General features: G+C 44.5%; 1 protein-coding gene across 2 annotated transcripts in view; it reads left to right on the top strand.

The window, feature by feature from the left end:
- Positions 1-5,503: 5,503 nt before the first annotated feature.
- LOC115460222 overlaps positions 5,504-23,208 on the top strand; it is a 58,035-nt gene continuing 40,330 nt past the window's right edge. Inside the window, exon 1 of one of the 2 annotated variants that reach the window (XM_030190035.1) lies at positions 5,504-5,662. The gene's annotated coding sequence lies outside the window, so the exon portion shown is untranslated. Of the gene's footprint in view, positions 5,663-16,536; positions 16,608-23,208 lie in introns of those variants that run through there. The other variant, XM_030190034.1, reaches the window with a different exon arrangement.

The raw sequence follows: 23,208 nt of genomic DNA, 5'->3' as shown, positions 1-23,208 counted from the left end.
TCTCCGTCCAGGAGGAAGAGTCCATAGTGTGCTGTTGAGACAAACATGGAAAGCAACTGCTTACCCCGGGATTTGTAGTATAGAGTGTTGCCAGAAAATCCACATAAATATAAAACAATAGGAGCAGTGCATGCAAATATCTGAGGCATATTCCCAGGAAACTAGACTGCCTATGGGTTCCTGAAGTTTGGACGTTACAATGGAAAAATCACGATTTGGGTTCTGCCAGGTACTTGTGACCTGGCTTAGTCACTGTTTGGAAAACAGGATACTGGGCTAGATGGACCATTAGTGTAACCCAGTATGGCTACTCTTATGGAGGAGTGGCCTAGTGGTTAGGGTGGTGGACTTTGGTCCTGGGGAACTGAGGAACTGAGTTCAATTCCCGGCACAGGCAGCTCCTTGTAACTCTGGGCAAGTTACTTAACCCTCCATTGCCCGCCGCATTGAGCCTGCCATGAGTGGGAAAGCGCGGGGTACAAATGTAACAACAACAAAAAAAAAAATTATTCTGCTCCCCAACACTCTCCCATTCAATCACCAAGTCCCAGTTATCTTCTGCTCTTTTCCTTGACCCCACTCCCCATGTCCTAGTCATCATCTACTGTTTCCCTTCTCCTCTCATCCCTAGTCCCATCCATCTTCTGCTCTGTTCCCCTTCTCCCTCATTTTCCATGTCCCAGCCATCTTCTGCCCATTTCTTCTCTCTCACCATCATTCCTAATTCCTATCGGTCCTGTCCAGCACCTCCTCTATGTATCCCTGTTCTTCCCACTGTCCAGCTTCTCCCCTTCTCTTCCCTTTCTCCTGCACCCCCACCCTTGAGCCAGCATCTTTCTCTCTCTCTTCCCCCCCCCCCCACTGTCCTCCTCCCCATGGTATAGCATCTCTCTCTTTCTGTCTCTCTCACTCTCTCTCAAAACTGCTTTGGTTTTACCACAGTATGACTGCATATCAAATCCATGACCCTTCACCCCCCCAATCCCAGCATCTGTGGGTCCAGTGTTTCTCCCCCCTCTCTTCTTCCCAACCACTCATCCAAGCTCTTCCCCTCCTCCCACATACCAAGAAATATAGATGGAAAGCGATGGCCACAAAGTTCATGACCTTCAAGCCCTGATGTTGGAGGCAGACTTAGATGTTGTTGCAATCACAGAGACATGGCTCAATGGTTCCCATGAATGGGATGCAGGCATACCAGGATAGAGAGGGTTGTAAAGGTGGAGGAGTAGCTCTGTATGTGAGGAATGATATCATGGCGACTGAAATGATAGGGACCTGGGGAAAAGAAGAAGCGATATGGATCACCTTAAAAAGAGATGATAGAACCTCTGTCCACGTGGGTGTTGTCTACAGACCCCCGACACAATTAGAGGAACTAGATAAAGATCTGATCGCAGATATTCAAAAATTAGGAAAGAAAAAAGAGGTTCTGTTGATGGGAGATTTCAATCTGCCAGATGTAGATTGGAAGGTTCCGTCTGCCAAATCAGAAAGAAGTAGAGAGATCGTGAATGCTTTCCAAAGTGCTCTGCTCAGACAAATGGTGATGGAACCCACGAGGGAGGGAGCAACGCTGGATCTGGTGCTCACAAATGGGGATAGTGTGTCAAATGTCCGAGTGGGTGCACACCTGGGAAGCAGTGACCATCAAACGGTTTGGTTTGATATAACGGCTGAAGTGGAGGGCGGCCACTTAAACTCAAAGTCCTGGATTTCAAGCGTGCTGACTTTAGCAAAATGGGAGAATACCTGAGGAAGGAGATGATGGGCTGGGAGGATGTACAAGAAGTGGAAGGGCAGTGGTCCAGGCTGAAAGAAGTAATAAATAGGGCCACAGACATTTATGTAAGGAGAGTAAATAAAAGCAAGAGAAAAAGGAAACCAATATGGTTCTCCAAGTGGCTGAGAAAATAAAGGCTAAAGAGTTAGCGTTCCCGAAATATAGAAAATCTCAAGAAGAGGAACACAGGGAGGAATACCGGATGAAACTGAAAGAAGCCAAGAGAGAGGTGCGTCTGGCGAAGGCGCAAGCGGAAGAACAAATGGCTAGAAATGTAAGGAGGGGTGACAAAAATTTTTTCAGGTAAAGTAGTGAAAGGAGAGTGACTAAAAAGGGAATTGTGAGACTAAAAGATACAGCGAACCGCTATGTAGATAATGATGAAGAAAAAGCCAATTTGCTAAATAGATACTTTTGTTCTGTTTTCACTGAAGAAAATCCTGGAGCAGGACCGCGAGGGACTGGCAAAAGTACACCTGAGAATGGAATGGATATAGCACCGTTCACGGAAGAGAGTGTGTATCAACAACTTGGAAAGTTAAAGGAGGACAAAGCCATGGGACCGGATGGGATCCACTCCAGAATATTGAGGGAGCTCAGAGAGGTTCTGGCGGGTCCTCTTAAAGATTTGTTTGATAAATCCTTGGAGATGGGAGAGGTTCCGAGGGATTGGAGAACGGCGGAGGTGGTCCCTCTTCACAAAAGTGGTGCTAGGGAAGAAGCTGGAAACTACAGGCTGGTAAGCCTCACTTCGGTTATTGGAAAAGTAATGGAAGCGATGCTGAAGGAAAGGATAGTGAATTTCCTGGAAGCCAATAAGTTGCAAGATCCGAGACAACATAGTTTTACCAGAGGGAAATCGTACCAAACGAATCTCATTGAATTCTTTGATTGGGTAACTGGAGAATTGAATCATCGACGTGCTATAGACGTAATCTACTTAGATTTTAGCAAAGCTTATGACATGGTTCCCCACAGGAGGCTCTTAAATAAACTAGATGGGCTGAAGATAGGTCCCGAAGTGGTGAACTGGATTAGGAACTGGTTGACGGACAGACGACAGAGGGTGGTGGTAAATGGAGTTCGCTCGGAGGAGGGAAAGGTGAGTAGTGGAGTGCCTCAGGGATCGGTGCTGGGGCCGATTCTGTTCAATATATTTGTGAGTGACATTGCCGAAGGGTTAGAAGGTAAAGTTTGCCTATTTGCGGATGATACTAAGATTTGCAACAGCGTGGACACCCGGGAGGGAGTGGAAAGCATGAAAAAGGATCTGAGGAAGCTAGAAGAATGGTCTAAGGTTTGGCAATTAAAATTCAATGCGAAGAAATGCAAAGTGATGCATTTAGGGAGTAGAAACCCACGAGAGACTTATGTGTTAGGCGGTGAGAGTCTCATAGGTACTGAGGAGGAGAGGGATCTTGGGGTGATAGTATCCGAGGATCTGAAGGCGACGAAACATTGTGACAAGGCGGTGGCCATAGCGAGAAGGTTGCTAGGCTGTATAGAGAGAGGTGTGATCAGCAGAAGAAAGGAAGTGTTGATGCCCCTGTACAAGTCGTTGATGAGGCCCCACCTGGAGTATTGTGTTTAGTTTTGGAGGCCGTACCTTGCGAAGGATGTTAAAAAAATGGAAACGGTGCAAAGAAAAGCAACGAGAATGGTATGGGATTTGCGTTCCAAGACGTATGAGCAGAGACTTGCTGACCTGAACATGTATACCCTGGAGGAAAGGAGGAACAGGGGTGATATGATACAGACGTTCAAATACTTGAAAGGTATTAATCCGCAAACAAATCTTTTCCGGAGATGGGAAGGCGGTAGAACGAGAGGACATGAAATGAGATTGAAGGGGGGCAGACTCAAAAAAGATGTCAGGAAGTATTTTTTCACGGAGAGGGTGGTGGATGCTTGGAATGCCCTCCCGCGGGAGGTGGTGGAGATGAAAACGGTAACGGAATTCAAACATGCGTGGGATATGCATAAAGGAATCCTGTGCAGTAGGAATGGATCCTCAGAAGCTTAGCCAAAATTGGGTGGCGGAGCAGGTGGGGGAAGAGAGGTTGGTGGTTGGGAGGCGAGGATAGTGGAGGGCAGACTTATACGGTCCATGCCAGAGCCAGTGATGGGAGGCGGGACTGGTGGTTGGGAGGCGGGAAATACTGCTGGGCAGACTTGTACGGTCTGTGCCCTGAAAAAGGCAGGTACAAATCAAGGTAAGGTATACACATATGAGTTTATCAAGTTGGGCAGACTGGATGGACCATGCAGTTCTTTTTCTGCCGTCATCTACCATGTTACTATGTTACCTGTGGTCTTGCATCTCTCACCGTCCCCAACTCCCACACACAATGTGGCCACTCTTTCTCCCTTCCCTTCCTCATCCAATCTGTGGGTGTGGCATCTCTTGCTTTCTCCACCCTCCAGTATCCAGTATCTCTCTCTCTCTCTCGCTTCCTGTCCTGTGCAGTGCTGCACTCCAACCTCTGGTGAGTCACCAACAGCATCAGTGAAGTAAGCATGCTGCTTTCAGCTGGCCCCAGAAGCTTTCCCTCTGTAGCGTCCCATCTATGTGGTAACAGGAAGTTGTAGCAGAGAGAAAGTTTCCAGGGCTGGTTGAAGGTCTGAAGGTGGTGTACTTACATCACTGACGCTGCCAGCGACCTACCAGAAGATTGGAGCAGTGGCGTAGCCAAGGGTGGGCTGGGGTGGGCCCACGCCCACCCACTTTAGATTCAAGCCCATCAAGTAGTAGCACACCTATAATGTGGCTGGCAGGGATCCCAAGCCCCACCAGCCAAAAACTCCCAACAACTTGTTTGCTGCCGGTGAAAATCTGTTATTTAAAAGGTATACGGGAGAGAGGGGATGTTTGAAAGACCATATGGCATGTAGGCGAGAGAGGGAGAAACCAATTCACTTGTAGGACAAGGCGGAGTTCTGCCCACCCACCCACCTTGGGTCCAGGCCCACCCAAACTTAGGTGTCTGGCTACGCCCCTGGATTGGAGGTATGCAGAACTGTGGGGAGTGGGAAAAGATAGATGCCTATTGGTAGGAGCAGCTCATGGGGGGGGGGCAATGTCTACTTGCCCCCCCTCCCCAAACTACACCCATGGGTTGAGTACAGGGGTTCTTTACCCAGTCCTCGGGACATACCCAGCTAATCAGGTGATCAGGATATCCACAATGAATATACATGAGACAAATTTGCATGTCCTACCTTCGTTGTGTGCAAATCTATCTCAGGCATATTAATTGAAAACCTGACTAGCTAGGTGTGTCCTGATGATTGGGTTTATTTTATTTTATTACATTTGTACCCTGCGCTTTCCCACTCATAGCAGGTTCAATGTGGCTTACATATTATATACAGGTACTTATTTGTACCTGGGGCAATGGAGGGTTAAGTGACTTGCCCAGAGTCACAAGGAGCTGCCTATGCCTGCAGTGGGAATTGAACCCAGTTCCCCAGGACTAAAGTCCACCACTCTAACCACTAGGCCACTCCTCCACTGGTCTAGTGATAACAGGTATGCTAGAGAGTGGTCAAGAAGGAGAGACCAAATTCAGGGTTTATTTTTCTGTGCTGAAAAACAAATGATTCAGAGGAATGTTTGGGCATGGAGCAGTGAACATTGTATAAAAACAAAACCAAAAAAATGTGTAAGTGTCCAACAGTGCTCCTTGGACAGGTCTGGTGACTTGCTGCTTCCTTATTTCCTGATAAGACTAGGGTTGGGGCCCAGTTGCCAAAAGTGCAGCTGCTCAAGCTTTCTGTTTCAACTTGTTGCATTAAGGAAGTCCTGAAGTGCTGCTCACCATCAACCACAGCCCCTGAGGCACGTAGAACATTCACTGCCGAACTGCTGCCGGGACAAATGTAAGTCATCTTCTATTGTCTACTCTGGACTTCAATCTAGATCAAAAATTCCAGTAACAATTAAAAAAAAAAAAGTCAGAACAAAAATGAAATTGCTTGAAGTTGTTGATTTTCTCAATGTGAATCTGAGCTGTTTATTGTGGAGTGAGGGTATTTTTTAATGAGTTTTATAATTAGGAAATAAAGGTGTAGTATCTAGCAAATAAAGACATGCACAGTAATTGTAGGTAGAATTTTTCTGTTTCAGTCGATTTACCTTCTTTTTTCGAATGAAGCTAAAGTTGCAGGGCTATAAATGATCAAAAAGAGGGTGTATTTAAAATTCTTGCTGCTTCTTGTTTCTAAGTAGTGATGTGTGCATGGGCACCTTTTTCACACTGCAGATTCTTCCTGCTTCTTTGGGCTTCCAGCTCGGTCTGAACCAGGGCTCAGAATCTGATGCCATGACCCTTTCTTTCCAACTATCGGGGGATTTTCCCTTCTATTTTATATCCCCTTCCACCTTTCATTTTGTTCCAGTCATTCCAGCAACAGTCCTGAACTAGTGGCCGTGTACCATAGATCCTTCTGGTACTCTGTAATCATGGGCTCTGATGTAGCTAAAGCCACTATGTTTGGGGCCCTTATACTAAGCTGCGTTGGGTGCTAATGAGTACCTACACAGCAAAAAATTGCTTAACGTGGGACATGCTAAAATGTTCCGCTCTAGTTTTGTCATGAGCACGCACTAACCTCGAGCTAAATATTTTAATTTTTTTCTTTTTAAGGTGGCATATCACAGGTGGGGAGTGGGCATTCCTGCACTAACCAGTTGGCATATCTACATTACCGCATGCTAACTGGTTAGTGCACGATTAACATGTGAGGCCCTTGCCACCTACAAAATAGGTAGTGGTAAGCGCTCATGTGGTAATTTTTTAAAATAGCCACCCTATCCTACTACTACTACTACTACTTATCATTTCTAGAGCGCTACTAGACGTATGCAGCGCTGTACATTTGAACATGAAGAGACAGTCCCTGCTCGACAGAGCTTACAATCTAATTAGGACAAACAGGACAAACAAGAGATAAGGGAATCCTGAACTGTCGTATCCCTTGCTGCAAAATAACTGGATGGATGCTCTAACTCCATGGACACTTTGTGAAACCATAATATCTCCGTTTTCAGTAAACTCATCTGTAACATGTTCAAGTTCATCTAGTTATCCGTCAATTCCAAACACTTTTGCTGCTGCTGCATCCAGTCACATAGCCAGACCTTGAATTTTGGGAGGACCTGAGCCCAAAGTGAGGGAGCACAACATTTTGCCCTGCCCCCTGCTCTTTCTGTCCTTTCCCCTGTGACCCCCTGTGACCTGAGCTGGCAGAAGCCTTTACTAAAGAGGATGTAAGAAATGTATGTATGTATTTATTTATTTGTTGCATTTATACCCCGCTCTTTCCCGCTTGATAGCAGGTGCAGTGCAGCTTACATAGTATGGGTTACAGAGTATCGTAGATATAACATAGTTGTAGGATAGTAGAATTATGGTGTGGATGTATAGAGTAGGACAAGAGGAAGAGATGTGGGGGAGGATTGAGGTGTATAGGTAATATTAGTGGTGTGGAAATCATCCTGTGGCAAAAATTATTTTCAAAGATGAGAATATGAAGGAACTGGAACAAATCTCAGTGAACCTGGAAGATGTATGGATCCAAATTGACAAGTTAAAGACTAGTAAATCACCTGGACTGGATGATATTCACCCCAGGGTACTGAAAGAACTCAAACATGAAATTGCTGATCTGCTATTAGTGATCTATAGCTTGTCATTAAAATTGTCTGTAGTATCTGAAGATTGGAGGGTGGTTAATGTTACGCTGATTTTTAAAAAGGGTTTCATGGGAGAGCCAGGAAATTATAGACCAGTAAGCCTGACAGCAATGCTGGGGAAAACAGTGGCAACTAATATCAAAAATAAAATTACCGAACACATAGATTAACATGGTTTAATGGGAGAGAATCAACATAGATTCAGCCAAGGGAAATCTTGCCTCACAAATTTCCTTCATTTCTTTGAAGGCATGAATCAACATGTGGATAAAGGTAAGCCTGCTGATGTAGTATATCTAGACTTTCAGAAAGCTTTTGACAAAGTCCCTCACGAGAGACTCCTTAGAAAATGAAAAAGCCATAGGATAGGAGGCCATGTTCTGTTGTGGATTGGGAACTGTTTAATAGATAGAAAACAGAGGGTAGTCATCTCTGTCAATGGAGGAGGGTGAAGAGTGGAGTGCCCCAGGGATCCGGAGTAACCTGTTCTGGAGCAGAGAGAGCAGGGAACCAGCGGAGCCGACACCCCCCCCCAGCGGCGTGCACCCGGGGCGGACCGCCCCACCGCCCCCCCTTCCTACGCCACTGCATGGCGCACAGTTTGGGAACCACTACCCTATGTGCATACAGCTATGGGATTCTCTAAAGTTCTGAGTCCACATTTCTGACTAGTGTGCAAATTTAGAGGTCCTTTTACTAAGGTGCGCTGAAAAATGGCTTGCGGTAGTGTAGGCGCAGGTTTTGGGCGTGAGGTGATGCATTTTTTAGCATGCCTTTAAAAAAGGCCTTTTTTTTTGCCAAAAATGGACATGTGGCAAAATCAAAACTGCTGCACATCCATTTTGGGTCTGAAAACTTACCGCCAGCCTTTGACCTAGTGGTAAAGAATCAGGGCGGTAATGATCTACGCGTGCGCACATCTGTAGTGCGTGCCCGAAAATAAAAAATATTTTTCAGATGCACGTATCGGATGCGCGCCAAAAATAAAATTACCGCAAGAGCCACGTGGTAGTGAGGTGATAAATCCATTTTGGCGCACATTGGGCGCGCATAGATGCTTACGCAGCTTAGTAAAAGGGCCCCTTAGTCACACAAGTTAGAGTAGTGCCATTTGAATGCCTAACTTAATTGTTAAATTCGGCGCCAATTGGCCTTAAGCATCAATAATAGCCCTTAAGTGTGTTAATTAGTGCTAATTGGCAATAGTTTGTAGTTACGCATGCAGCTGCACTTAGGGCTTCTTTTACAAAGCCATGCTAGCGATTCCCGCATGGCAAATGAGAGGAAGCCCATAGGAACTGAATGGTCTTCCTTTCATTTGCCAAACTGAGAATATGTAGCGTGGCTTTGTAAAAGAAGCCCTTACACACTATTCTGTAAACATAGGACCTTATTCTATAAAGATTATGCTTCTAAATTTATGGTCCTAAAATTTGTACTCTTAAATTTACGCTAAAATTTATGCTCCTAAATTTACGCTCCTAAAATTTATGCTTCTAAAATTACAATCCTAAAATGTATGCTTCTTAAATTTATGCTCCTAAAATTTACGCTCCTAATTTACGGGTCCTTTTACTAAGCTGCTTGTCTATGCATGCCCAACATGTGCCAAAATGGAGTTAATGCCCGACTACCGCATGGCTCTTGTTGTAATTTCATTTTTGGCGCGCATCCGATACGCAAGTCTGAAAAATATTTTTTATTTTCAGGTGCACTTAATGGACGCGCGCCAAGTGGCATTTGGCGTGCATAGGTCATTACTGACTGGTTACAGGATGTATTTACCGCTAGGTCAATGGCTGGTGGTAAGGTCTCAGACCCAAAATGGACGCTCAGCAATTTTCATTTTCGGCAAAAATTTAAAAAAGGCCTTTTTTACAGGCACGCTAAAAAATGGATTGACGCATGCCCAAAACCCATGCCTTCACTACCGCAATACATTTTTCAGTGCGCCTTTGTAAAAGGACCTCTTAATGCGCCTAAATCTATGCTCGAGAATAGATTAAAGTTGTAATTTAGAAGCATAAATTTAGGAGTGTAAATTTTAGGAGCATAATCTTTATAGAATAAGGCCCATAGCATTTACAGCTCCAAAGGGGGCGTGTACATGGACAGATTAGCGGTGTATCTTCAAGTTACACACGGAAGCTGTAGAATACTATCACTTACATGCATGACTGCCAACATTATGCGCTAACAATTACACCAGCCTTGGACAATGGCATACGTGCTTACTCCTAAAGTTAAGAGCACACATGTAATTTCAGTTATAGAATTGGCACCTACGGGCCCTTTTACAACGGCGGGTAGCGCATGCCCAATTGGCACTACTGTCAGGGTAATTCAGGCGCCCAGCTGTAATTCTGAGTTTGGCGTGCGCCAAATCCCATGGTAGAAAATAATTTATATGCCCTCAATCCACACAACCTGACAACCCTGCCCTGGCATACACAAGAAAATCTCTGGTGGTCTAACAGTCCTCCTCCCTCCCCCACCCAGCCCCCCCACCCCAAACATTACAGTAAAAATCCATGGTAGTCCAGTGGACCTTCCTTCCTCCACCAGACCAGATCCAAATCCCTCACCCACCCCAAATATTACTATAAGAATCACTGGTATACTAATGTCACCCTCTCTCCTTTTCTCCCATGCCCTACTTAAAAAAAAATAATAATAAATCCCTGGTGCCTAGTAGCACCCTCATCTCTCCAACCCCTCCCCCAGGATCCCAGACACCCCCCTAGAATGTACCTTAAATGAAGCAGGAGCATGATATCCATTCACTGCTGCCTTCAGCACCGCCATCTTGCAAGATGAGAGATGCCTGACTCCATGTGGTGCACCCTGGGATGCACTGAGAGAGGTCAGTCTGCCAAACAAGGGAATTTTATTTGGTAGTCTGGACCGAGAATACTAAATAAGGGGAAAAGTCCCTTATTTGGCAGACTGACCCCGCTCAGCACATCCTAGATTGAGGCTCAGGTGCTGCCATTTCCCAATGTGGCAGTATTGAAGGCAGCAGTGCGTAGGTATCGCTTCTGCCTCTTTTATGGTACACCCTGGGGAGAGGTCTGGGGGCATGGGGGAGGGTTCAGGGATGGGAGTGTTGCTAGACACCAGGGACTTTTTAAATTTGGGGGCAGGGGAAGCTGGGCTACTAGACTACTGGGTACTAGGGACCAGTGCAGAAAGGTAGAGGCTTATTTGGGTTTTTTAAATGCCCTCCTTTCTGTCAGTGCGTGAGCCAAATGCCGCTCACTCACTTGACAGGAAGGGGGACATTTTGCAGTGAGCTGTGGATTACTGCCACATTTTTAAAGTAGGAGTAACTTGCATGCTTATTGCTTACTGCATAGCTGCAGAATCTTTTTTCATTAATTTCACAGTAGAAGCTTCGCCCTGAGCCAACTCTACCATGTGGTTTTCTGCATCAGCTCTTCAGTCAGATCACAGACAGGTTAAGGAACGAACTTTAGTTTACACAGTGATCAATGGATATATGAGAACTGCACCCGTTGGTTTACACTGCCAGCCAAGAAACAATGAACAGATTTGTACAACTAGAAAACAGCAGCCAGTCAATATTCAGCCCTTAAAAAATGAATTAAAAAAGCTTATGTGGTTGAACCATGGAAAATATAAATGCTGTAACTTTATAAGTACATAAGTACATAAGTAGTGCCATACTGGGAAAGACCAAAGGTCCATCTAGCCCAGCATCCTGTCACCGACAGTGGCCAATCCAGGTCAAGGGCACCTGGCACGCTCCCCAAACGTAAAAACATTCCAGACAAGTTATACCTAAAAATGAGGAATTTTTCCAGTCCATTTAATAGCGGTCTATGGACTTGTCCTTTAGGAATCTATCTAACCCCTTTTTAAACTCCGTCAAGCTAACCGCCCGTACCACGTTCTCCGGCAATGAATTCCAGAGTCTAATTACACGTTGGGTGAAGAAAAATTTTCTCCGATTAGTTTTAAATTTACCACACTGTAGCTTCAACTCATGCCCTCTAGTCCTAGTATTTTTGGATAGCGTGAACAGCCGCTTCACATCCACCCGATCCATTCCACTCATTATTTTATACACTTCTATCATATCTCCCCTCAGCCGTCTCTTCTCCAAGCTGAAAAGCCCTAGCCTTCTCAGCCTCTCTTCATAGGAAAGTCGTCCCATCCCCACTATCATTTTCGTCGCCCTTCGCTGTACCTTTTTATATGCTGTTTCTTGGTTTCACTTCTGAGTAGAGTGTCTTTTGTGTGTGTGTGTGTGTGTGTGTGTGTGTGTGTGTGTGTGTGTGTTTGCGCACATACGTGTGTGCAAGCACCTGGGCATATCCAAGGGAGGCCTTCGGATCTATTTAATTTCTCTGGGACTGCATCCTAACACAGTCTTTGTCTGAACCATCTATTGTTTGAAATGGAGGAAGTTTGGTAGGGTTATTTTTCTATTTATAAACCCTTGCTTTCATTTAAATAACTACTAGTGATACACCAAAGGAAGAGATTAAATACAAGGGAAAAAACTCACCCTATGCAATAAATTACTCTGCCAGGTTTTGTAGATCTTTTACAGAGAATCATTCTAATAATAAACTCCCTGACACTTTGAGGAAATGAATTTTGCTTGCAGGGGGGTCCTTTTACTAAAGGTTAGCATGCATATAGCGTGCACTGAATGCTAAGAAGCCCATACTTCTTAGCTTGTAGCTTATGCTAATTCTATTAATGCGTGGTACATTTTAGTAAAAGGGCCCCAGGATTTGTTAACATGAATCTGTCGTAAACTACTTGTCTTTGAAGTGGGGTATTTTACTGTAATAACTGTATTGACTCTGGAGAAAACGTGATTTCTTGCAGCCTGGGAGCTTTTTATTCAACTGAGTTAAATGTATCCAGCGTTTAAAATCAAACAAACAAATCACCCCAGTGTAAGGTAGTGTATAAATGCCACAACAACCTGGAGGCTGATTCACCCAATTTAAGGCCAAGAAGGAAGGAATGGCCAAAATGATATTCTCTTCAGATGTCAAATACAGGCCACACAACAGGCAAAATAGTGATGCTTTGGATGATAATGGCAGTTACAGACCAAGAGGGTAGATCTATAAATCATAAATACAGTGGGGGAAATAAGTATTTGATCCCTTGCTGATTTTGTAAGTTTGCCCACTGACAAAGACATGAGCAGCCCATAATTGAAGGGTAGGTTATTGGTAACAGTGAGAGATAGCACATCACAAATTAAATCCGGAAAATCACATTGTGGAAAGTATATGAATTTATTTGCATTCTGCAGAGGGAAATAAGTATTTGATCCCCCACCAACCAGTAAGAGATCTGGCCCCTACAGACCAGGTAGATGCTCCAAATCAACTCGTTACCTGCATGACAGACAGCTGTCGGCAATGGTCACCTGTATGAAAGACACCTGTCCACAGACTCAGTGAATCAGTCAGACTCTAACCTCTACAAAATGGCCAAGAGCAAGGAGCTGTCTAAGGATGTCAGGGACAAGATCATACACCTGCACAAGGCTGGAATGGGCTACAAAACCATCAGTAAGACGCTGGGCGAGAAGGAGACAACTGTTGGTGCCATAGTAAGAAAATGGAAGAAGTACAAAATGACTGTCAATCGACAAAGATCTGGGGCTCCACGCAAAATCTCACCTCGTGGGGTATCCTTGATCATGAGGAAGGTTAGAAATCAGCCTACAACTACAAGGGGGGAACTTGTCAATGATCTCAAGGCAGCTGGGACCACTGTCACCACGAAAACCATTGGTAACACATTACGACATAACGGATTGCAATCCTGCAGTGCCCGCAAGGTCCCTCTGCTCCGGAAGGCACATGTGACGGCCCGTCTGAAGTTTGCCAGTGAACACCTGGATGATGCCGAGAGTGATTGGGAGAAGGTGCTGTGGTCAGATGAGACAAAAATTGAGCTCTTTGGCATGAACTCAACTCGCCGTGTTTGGAGGAAGAGAAATGCTGCCTATGACCCAAAGAACACCGTCCCCACTGTCAAGCATGGAGGTGGAAATGTTATGTTTTGGGGGTGTTTCTCTGCTAAGGGCACAGGACTACTTCACCGCATCAATGGGAGAATGGATGGGGCCATGTACCGTACAATTCTGAGTGACAACCTCCTTCCCTCCGCCAGGGCCTTAAAAATGGGTCGTGGCTGGGTCTTCCAGCACGACAATGACCCAAAACATACAGCCAAGGCAACAAAGGAGTGGCTCAGGAAGAAGCACATTAGGGTCATGGAGTGGCCTAGCCAGTCACCAGACCTTAATCCCATTGAAAACTTATGGAGGGAGCTGAAGCTGCGAGTTGCCAAGCGACAGCCCAGAACTCTTAATGATTTAGAGATGATCTGCAAAGAGGAGTGGACCAAAATTCCTCCTGACATGTGTGCAAACCTCATCATCAACTACAGAAGACGTCTGACCGCTGTGCTTGCCAACAAGGGTTTTGCCACCAAGTATTAGGTCTTGTTTGCCAGAGGGATTAAATACTTATTTCCCTCTGCAGAATGCAAATAAATTCATATACTTTCCACAATGTGATTTTCCGGATTTAATTTGTGATGTGCTATCTCTCACTGTTACCAATAACCTACCCTTCAATTATGGGCTGCTCATGTCTTTGTCAGTGGGCAAACTTACAAAATCAGCAAGGGATCAAATACTTATTTCCCCCACTGTACGTACACTGACAAGATTGTGCAAAGGCATTTGTGGGGGTGTAGTTTGGATGGAGTACAGATGGGGTTATGATGGACACATCTACTTTATAAATGTAAAGAGTATAAACACACAGTTCCACCTTCTTTGGAGTAAATTTGCAAGAGAGAATTTGTGCATTGTTTGAGAGAGTTCTGAGAACCTATTTAATAAGGGGCACAGAAGTGCCTATGTTGCCTTGATAAAATAGGCATTTCACCTAGTTACCCTTTTATGAGAATACCCCTAACTGGCCCATCCAGTCTATCCCAGTTATTGCAGTTCACACTGAAATGTGAACCATCACAGGATGTTACACCTTATCCAACTCAGTTTAACTAATTTTCCCATCCTGGGTAGATAAGCATAGATGTTCCCATACCCTTCAAAGCCCAGGCCCTCTTGCCCTCCATGTCCTGTCACAAACCTTTATAACAGATACAAAACCTAAGACAGTTGCCCAAACATCCAGTCACCTATTTCCCCACAGCCTTAGTAGATGGCATTCAGCCATCATTGGCCTGGTTTGTTTCTAGCCAATTTCTTCCATGATAAGGGATACAATCATACAAGATTAATCCTGAATTCTTCATTAGGCCCTCGTTCTCCCTGCACTTCAGTCCTCTCCCATTCCCTTAGCTTGTGACATGCTTTCTTCTATTTCTAAAATCACAGAAGAGGAATCACTCCTCCTTCACACACTTCTTGTTCCTTTGATCTCATTTTCATCCAGCTCCTCCGTTCTATCTCACTGTGGTTATTCCTTCCATGTAGCACATTCTCAATATACCATGTTACATTGCTTCCATTCCTGCCACCTTTCAACATGCCACAATCATACCTTGCCTCATAAAACCTTAACTGTACTCTACCTACCCTGTTCTTGTTATACTGCCCCATCCTTAGTGACATCATTAGGGTGTGTGGGCATTTGAATTAGGAAACTACGCCAGAGGTTACTTGGGCTGCCTTCCCCTGTCTGCCAAATAGATTCCATCTTTGTTGGCTGCTTATGCTTGATCTCCAATATACATCACTTTGAATCTCCACTGGATGATAGCTGGCCCTGCCCCCAGTGGATGTTCGGGCATATGAATCATGGAGCCTTGCTGGAGATGGTGCCAACGCAGTCACACTGACAAAGGAGCATGCCTAAGGAGCACCTTAGGGTGCTCCTTTGAGTGGATTTGGGACTGATTTACAACTTGGATATTGTTAGGAATTTTTAGTATTTATTTGTAACTCTCTAGGTATATTCATTGTTATATTATGGCCATGATACAGGCATTATTAGGGCAGGACGAGTATGGAGATTTACATGTTAAATGCAAACCTGTTTAGTTCCCATAAAGATGGCTTCTTCAGTATATAGATGCAGTCCCCTGTTGGGATCACTGAGAAGATTAAGTCCCTGTAAAGAGTCACTGAGGGGAGTGACTGGGAGGTCCTGGGTGGGAAGAAGCCCAGCCCGGGGGGGGGGGGGGGAGTGATTTGAAATAAAATGCAGAAAGATAGTGCCCATGTTGAGAAGAGCGACAGTTTTGGGAGGAGTCGGAAGGAGATAAAGGAGAAGATTTAGAGAAGGAAAGGGTTTTTGGTTGCCTGCAAGCCCCTGCCAAGTGACCTGAAGAAAGAGAAAGGGGATCCTGGAGCACTACCTTAAGATTGGGCTAGAAATAAGGAACAGTTTTTGCCCCACTCACAACAACTGGTGGAGTCAGAGTTTTGGGCGGATTGGGGAGTCCAGCCCGGGGCAGAGAGAGCAGTGCCTTCTTCTCCCAAACTAAAGGAAAATGTCCCTCTCATGACCCTAGCTTAGGCCAAAGGGGCACCACCTTGAATTTTGTCAAATTTAAAGTGACTCCTGAAAACTGGTTAAACTCAGCTACCCGCTTCAATAAGTTCTGGAACCCCACCTGAAGATTCGTTAAAAGAATCATAAGGTCATTGGCAAACGCCGAGGCCACCCCTGAGACTGAAGGATCCCCCTTTAAATAATGAATAAATGGCTAGAGACAAAAGATCATAAAAAGTAACATGAATAAGACCCCTATGTTTATCTCATGGTAAAAGAGCATTGGAGGTTCCCCCCAATCCTTCAATAGAGGCAAAAGGGTGAAATTGAATTCAGTCTTGGAGCTCACACTACCTTATCCAGTCTAGGAACAGAAATCTAGAATGTAAATATCTTTTTCTGGGACCGAACATTTTCATCATCTGTGTAACACATCTCTTCCTGATAAGGGTGGGGCTCGGATAGGCTGAGAGCCAGACAACACCTGCCCAGCCTCTCCTGGACCTGCCTTCTAAGATTAACACTTTACAGCTCCCCATAGAGCAGGGCTCAGACAGCACGTACCTGCTCTTCTGCTGGGCTCTGGATAGATAGACAGAAGGTAAGCATTTCTATTTCTGATTTTACCTACTGCAATAGTAACTATTGTAACAAGAATGGAAAAACAGTTTCCTAGAAAGCCGTGAGAAGAAAAATAGAAAATGTAATTCTGACTTGGTTTCGTGCGTGGCATGGTACATAGCAGAAACCATTATGTACTCTGCTGTTTGTACTATGAACTTGTTAAATTTAAAAAAGTGTAATGTAAAAACTCCATTCTGTTTCTTCATGAGTAGAATTCTGAATCAATGGGTCAGATATACAAAAGCACTTATGTGGCTTTTTTTTTCTTTTTTAGCTAATTATAAATAAATAAATGAAAATAAGCTGGAACAGTACACACTTACAATGTGACACATAACACATTTCCCCTTCCTCCATTAGAAAACTCAGCCTTATTTGTGTAAGGGTCTGGATTTGGACATTTGTGCTGAAGTCTGTCTCACTAGGGTGGTGGTGGGTGCAGGGGCTATGGGGATGGTATAGATTATGAATAAGAATTAAGGGGCCCTTTTACAAAGACACAGTAGGGTTAGTGTGGCAATGATTTATTTACTTATTTGCTGCATTTGTACCCCACATTTTCCCACCTATTTGCAGGCTCAATATGGCTTCCATTATATTGCAAAAGGTATAATTATGAACACAGTAAGAGGTTTGTTCTAATTTAACATATTACTATGTAAAAATAAGGAAGATAGGTCTGTAGAATGATTTACATAACACATAATAAAAAGCAGTAAAATATAATGACCCATAATGATAATATGACTAATATAATCAATTCAGAGGGATCAGTAAGTGGTTGGTTTAGATATAGAATAATCAAGTCGTTAAGGAGGATTCTTATTGTGAGGATTCTGCCGCATAATGACCAGTTGGTGCGTACCAACTGCCGATTACCACCGGAACTGGTGCGTGTAGGAGGAAATAAATAAATAATTCATCCATGCACCATCTGCCCTTTCTCTCCCATCCATCCAGGGTCTGCCCTCCTGCTCTCTCCCTTCCATCCAGGATCTGTCCTCTCTCTCTCTCTGCCCTTTCCATCCACTATTTGCAGCCACAGGTAGCATAGACCCTGTGGTCTTGTTTCTGCTTTCATTTGTTTACTGCCACCACTGCTAGTCTGCAGGAGGAGAAGCAGCAGTGTTGCTGACAGCCCAGCAGAGGTGGAGGCTGCTCCTGGAGGAAGGCACGAGACCAGCCAGAGGAGAGGCAGTGGTGGCAGCAGCAGGGGTGGAGGCTGGAGGCAAATGCAGGACCAGCCAGAGGAGATGCAGCGGCAGTAGCCCAAATAGAGGGACTGGAGCAGCCGGAGCAGAGCACACCCTTTTGGTTTGTACCCGGGGAGGACCGCCCCACCCTTGGTACACCACTGACTTCATGAGATGGAGCATGAATGGATGTGAACCAGGCGTGAGGGCTGGTCACTCAGTGATCTTCCAGGACATGGGGAAAACAGATTACTTCTTCCAGTAATACTTTGTGGCTGTGTCTCCATGTGTGATAGGATGGACATATATCCAGACAGAGATTTCCTTTGTTACAGACTACAAGTACTCATAAAGCAACCTCAAAAGTTTTGGACTTGGAGCATAATGGAATTAATAAGTTCTTGAATGGAGCAAGCTTAAGCAACAAAATCATTTACTCAACATAGTTAACCTCCTACATGATCTCTGGTTTTGAGATCCTTCTTTATTTATATCAGCACAACACAGTCAGGCTCATTTTCAAAAGAGATAGATGTCCAAAAAGTGGCATAAGTCAGCATTTGGATGTTTATCTCACTCGAAACCTCTTTTTGGACATCTTTATCTGAAGTCTGTCAGAAGGGCAACCAAATCTCAAGGGGGCGTGCCATGGGCATGTTCAAGGCGGGACTTGGGAGTCTGTAAGACCTGGACGTCTTTCAGCCATAATGGAACAAAAGAAAAACATCCAAGACGTTTTGAATTAGACCTGTTTTTATACTGAATAGCTGCAGTGGGAGTTGAACCCACTTCTCTAGGATAAAAGTCTGCTGTAGTAACCATTAGGCTACTCCTCTACTCCACGCAAGATGTGCCCCAAATGATCAGATGACCACTGGAGGGACTCGGGGATCACCTTCCCTTACTCCCCCAAATCACAAAACATTTTTCCAAACAGCATTTTCAAAAGGAAAAGACAGACTTTTTTTTGTAGAAAATGACCTTTCCTGTTCTGATTGTGGACGTTTTACAAAAAAACGTTCAAATTCAGACTTAGATGTCATATCCAAAAATGCCCCTTGTGCATTTGACTTGCCCAAAGTCACAAGGAGCAGTAGTGGGAATTGAACCCATGTTGCCAGGATCATAGCCCGCTGCACCAACCATTAAGCCACTCCTCCTCTGTTTTGGATGTCTTGCATTTGGACGTCTTTTGTTCAAACATAGACCAAAAAAGGACAACACAAAAGATAGACATCTATCTTTCCTCCGTGTCTCCTATTTGGAGACTTCATTTTAACTGTACCACTAGTTTGTGTCTCCTGAGTGGAGACCAACCTTCTACCTCAGAATGAAACCTTTATTTTACTTGTAAATAAGATAATAATACAAAACATTTTCTATATAGGCAGTTCTGTAACATTACATTTTTATAACACAGCAGTCTTTTAAACTTAAAAAGAAAATTAGTGTTACTGTTAAGGGTGTCTGGGGAGATGAACCCAGCATCAGAAAGAAAAATGAAAGCAGTTCAGTGTAGTCCCTGGGGGGGGGGGGAGCGAGAGAACACACAGCAGATCTTTAAGCAGTCTCTGGTATATTATTAGCATTTGAGAGCTTCTTTTACAAAGCCACACAGCAAATGAGAGGAAGCCCATAGGAACTGAATGGGCTTCCTCTCATTTGCAGCACCGAGAATCGGTAATGCGTCTTTTTAAAGAGGCCCTGAGTGTCTTAAATGCTGTACCACACAGAATCATATCCAGCTTGTGACCCTTGGGTCTCACGGGCTCACCGCTCTCCGGGAGATCCAAAACAGGTTGTTTAGAGGGAGTACTGGCCATCAGCAGGCTGGCAAAGTTTTCTGTCAGTGACGGTGCTCTCACTACGGTACTGGCTCTGACCGCATCTGCCATGGAGTTAGTGAGGTTGCCCCCTTCCAGTCTCTCCTCCTGGCTGCTCTTTTTTTTATGGATACCTCTGCAAGAGAAAAGGGGCTGGGGAATTTCTACGGGCCACCAGAGTCTGTGGATTCATCAGACTCATATGAAGTCTCTGCATTCTGCTGGCACTCCAGCTGAATGGGGACAGGCCCATGACAGCTGCAACATCTGGGGCAGTGAACTCGCACCATCAGGTGACCACCCTTCAAGGAGAACACCACATTAGCTTTTAAGCAGTGCGCCTCAAGGTCCTCCATCTTGGCTGGTGCAGTTTGAGGTCCAATGCTCCGGCTCAAGAAAAAATGTCCTCATACTCAGCTGGAACTGAGTCTCGCCTTCACACTCCACTGGTAACTGTAACAGGCACTGGATGGGCTTCACCTGACAGACCTCTGTGCACATTGGGATCTGCCTTGCTCAGTGGATCTCCTGGACTCTCCTTTGCGGGTTGCTCAGTCATTACTTCACCTATGAATTTTGACAAAAAGAATGTCCCCGGCATATCCAAAGCACATCATTTGTTCCTTGTTGTGCTGCATTTCAGTGGCTGGCATTGATGTTAGGGCATACTGGCTGCTCCTTCACCTGTACTCTGCTGGAAAGAACAGTCCAGGTGGCCAAGTAAGTTTTTGCTGCACTCCAACTACAAAATTGCTCCAAACACCTGTAAAGTTGCAAAACTTAAATTCTTGGGTTCAGTCTGGTTTGATGTTTTATTTTTTTTTTTTGCTTGCTTTAAGTCGCTGTTGTTCAGGCACCAGAATATGTAACTCCCCGCCCCCCCCCCCCCTTGTCTGCACAACTAGGCAGCTACCTGGTATAAACCCTGGAAGCTAGGTGGAAGAGGCACACATCAAATTTGTTGGTTTGGGACAAGGATTTATCTCCTGGGAGGCCGTTGCATGTAGCACCAGACTTTGAGTCAGTAGTCCATTCCAGGACAGTGATTTCTCAACCAAACTTAATTGGTTAAATGACTGATTACTGCTGAATATCAGAATTCCCTCACTAAACACTTTTCCTCTGTTTTATAGGCTAACTCTTGACAGGACACCAAGCTGTCTGGACGAAAGTTATCCAGTCATTAGGGCAGAAAATTTGAAAATAAAATAACATGTATCCAGTTAATTACCAAAGTTAACTGTACAAATATTTTTAAATATAGGTTCCCAAATGTATGTCTATATACAGTGAGAATAAGTATGTCCAGGTGTTAACAGGTTAAAGATTCCTGTGTACAATGTGTCAAATATAAAGCACTTCCCCACAAAGCCTAGGATAAGAATGCTCAGGGGGGTAGTTCTTAAAGTTCATTACGGCCCTAACACAAATTATTTGTCCCTTAATATGTTAAAGGTTAATAACGCACATTTTATTACCGCAATGCATGTCAATCTAAGGTACCGCAGGTTACACAGTAATGAGATGCAAAGCATGCAAATGCATTCAAAACATCTTATCACTATGTAAATAGGATAATGCAGTGTGTGGAATTCATTGTTCCTGGAAAAATAACATCAGTAAAAGGCTGGCATTATTTTTCTTGGCCAGGAGCATCAGGCCACAAAACTGCAACCCAGGGCTTCCAGCAGCTTCTTAAAAGGGCATTCAAAGTGAAACAAAGCTCCCTCCAATAGCTCCTCGTCACACATCCCCCTGCCCCAAAGACCCCACCATATCATATTCCCCCCCCCCCCCCCCCCCCCCCCGAAGCCACCTCCAATCAACAAATGTCTCCCCCTCCCCCAGAAATCCTGGCATAATTCCTCCAGTCCAATGGGATTTGGGCAGAAGCAATCCCCGGTTGCCGTTGCCTCTTGGTTCAAATAGCACCGATGACCTCTAGCAGTGGTCTCTCAGTACAGCATTTTGCCTTGTTTTGTGGTTTTCATTTCTCTATATACAGTTAGTTTGTAGTAGAGGTTTAGTCACGGAGAAGTAGGCTAGCAGCTAGAGTACCAGGCTATCAGGGAAGTCTGGTTCAAACTCTGCTGCTGCTCCTTGTGACCTTGGGCAAGTCACTTAACCCTTCATTGCCTCAGGTAAAAACTTAGGGGCACTTTTACCAAGCGGCGGAAGGGCTACTGCATAGGTATTGCGTGGTTTAATAGTACTACTGCTAGGTGCACCCAGTTGTGAGTTTGCCGTGTGCTGTTTCCCACGCTAGAAAATCATTTTCATTTTCTAGCTCCAAGGCAGGGAGTAGGCGTTTCCAGTGGTAATCAGGCAGCTCGGGCACATTGCCGCGCAGCGCCTGATGATCGCTGAGTTTGGTGTGAGCCCTCACTGCCTCCTAAATAGTTGATGGTAAGGGATCAGGCGATAAATGGCTGCACGCTAATTTTGACATTAGCACACAGCCATTAATGACTCCAATTCAAAAAATGCCTTTTCCTGCCATGGTAAAAAGTGTCCTCGGCAAGCAGCAATTCCACTTGCCAACATTACCATGGGCCACTTTGTACTGCTGCTTGTTAAAAGGGACACTAAGATTAATAGCTACTGTACCTGAATGTAATTCACCTTGAGCTACTACTAAACAAGATGTAAGCTAAATTCTGATCCCAATATATTTCTGGAGTCTGTATTGTCAGTCTTTTCTAAAGTTTTATGCATGAGGTTATTGGGTCAGCTTGAGCACTGCTAAGTCAGTGCATTGTGCATCAATGCATGCATGAAATGTGGCTTTGTGTTTTTCCTGGAAAAGCAGACTGTGAATCTTTATTGAAATCTTTTTCAGTTGCTTTCTGGGTTACATGCAAATTTCAGTCCTATAGGCTGGGCATTGATGGTGAATTTGTTTTAAATGTGGATTATAGGTTGTATCAAGTTTTATATGTGTTTGATAACAATGGTGACAGAGACTGGTTGGGTAATAAGGGATAGCATTTTAATATTATTGTTGCATATATTTTTATGTTTAAATCGGTTTATTCAAGCACAAAAAGAACACACAGACACTGAGCAAAGAATAAAGACAGTACATAACCAATGCAAACTGCCACAAAAGGACCTCAAAACTGCTTCAGTTTTATCCTCTAAAACCAACTCCCCCCCCCCCAACCCCTCCCCACCCTACCCCCACCCCAACCCTCTCATGGATGAGTGAAACAGTATTCTACAAATTGAGCAACCGAATATGAGCCTGTGGTGTTAGTGTAGCCCAAAATCTATCCCAGGTCTTTTGAAATAACCGGCCTTCAGGCGATTGCAAATCTTGAATAGAAAGGAGCTCCAATCACAACAAAGTGAGCATAGAGACTCGCCAGGCCTGCAAGAAGGGCACCTCAGAACAAATCCAAACATGCAGAATTGCCTTTAACGCCAACAACATGGCTCTGTTCAAAAATTGTTTCATGCCACCTAGGGTAGGCTGCTTCAATTCATAATGTCCAAAAAGCAACAAAAGGTCCAGCTGTATCTGAGTGCGCCACCGTCAAGAGAGAGTAGATAGCAAGCGTGT

The sequence above is a fragment of the Microcaecilia unicolor genome, chromosome 1, assembly GCF_901765095.1.
Source record: "Microcaecilia unicolor chromosome 1, aMicUni1.1, whole genome shotgun sequence".
NCBI classification, from domain to species: Eukaryota; Metazoa; Chordata; class Amphibia; order Gymnophiona; family Siphonopidae; genus Microcaecilia; species Microcaecilia unicolor.
The sequence above is the reverse complement of the archived record's forward strand: the minus strand, read 5'-3'. Positions and strand labels throughout refer to the sequence as shown.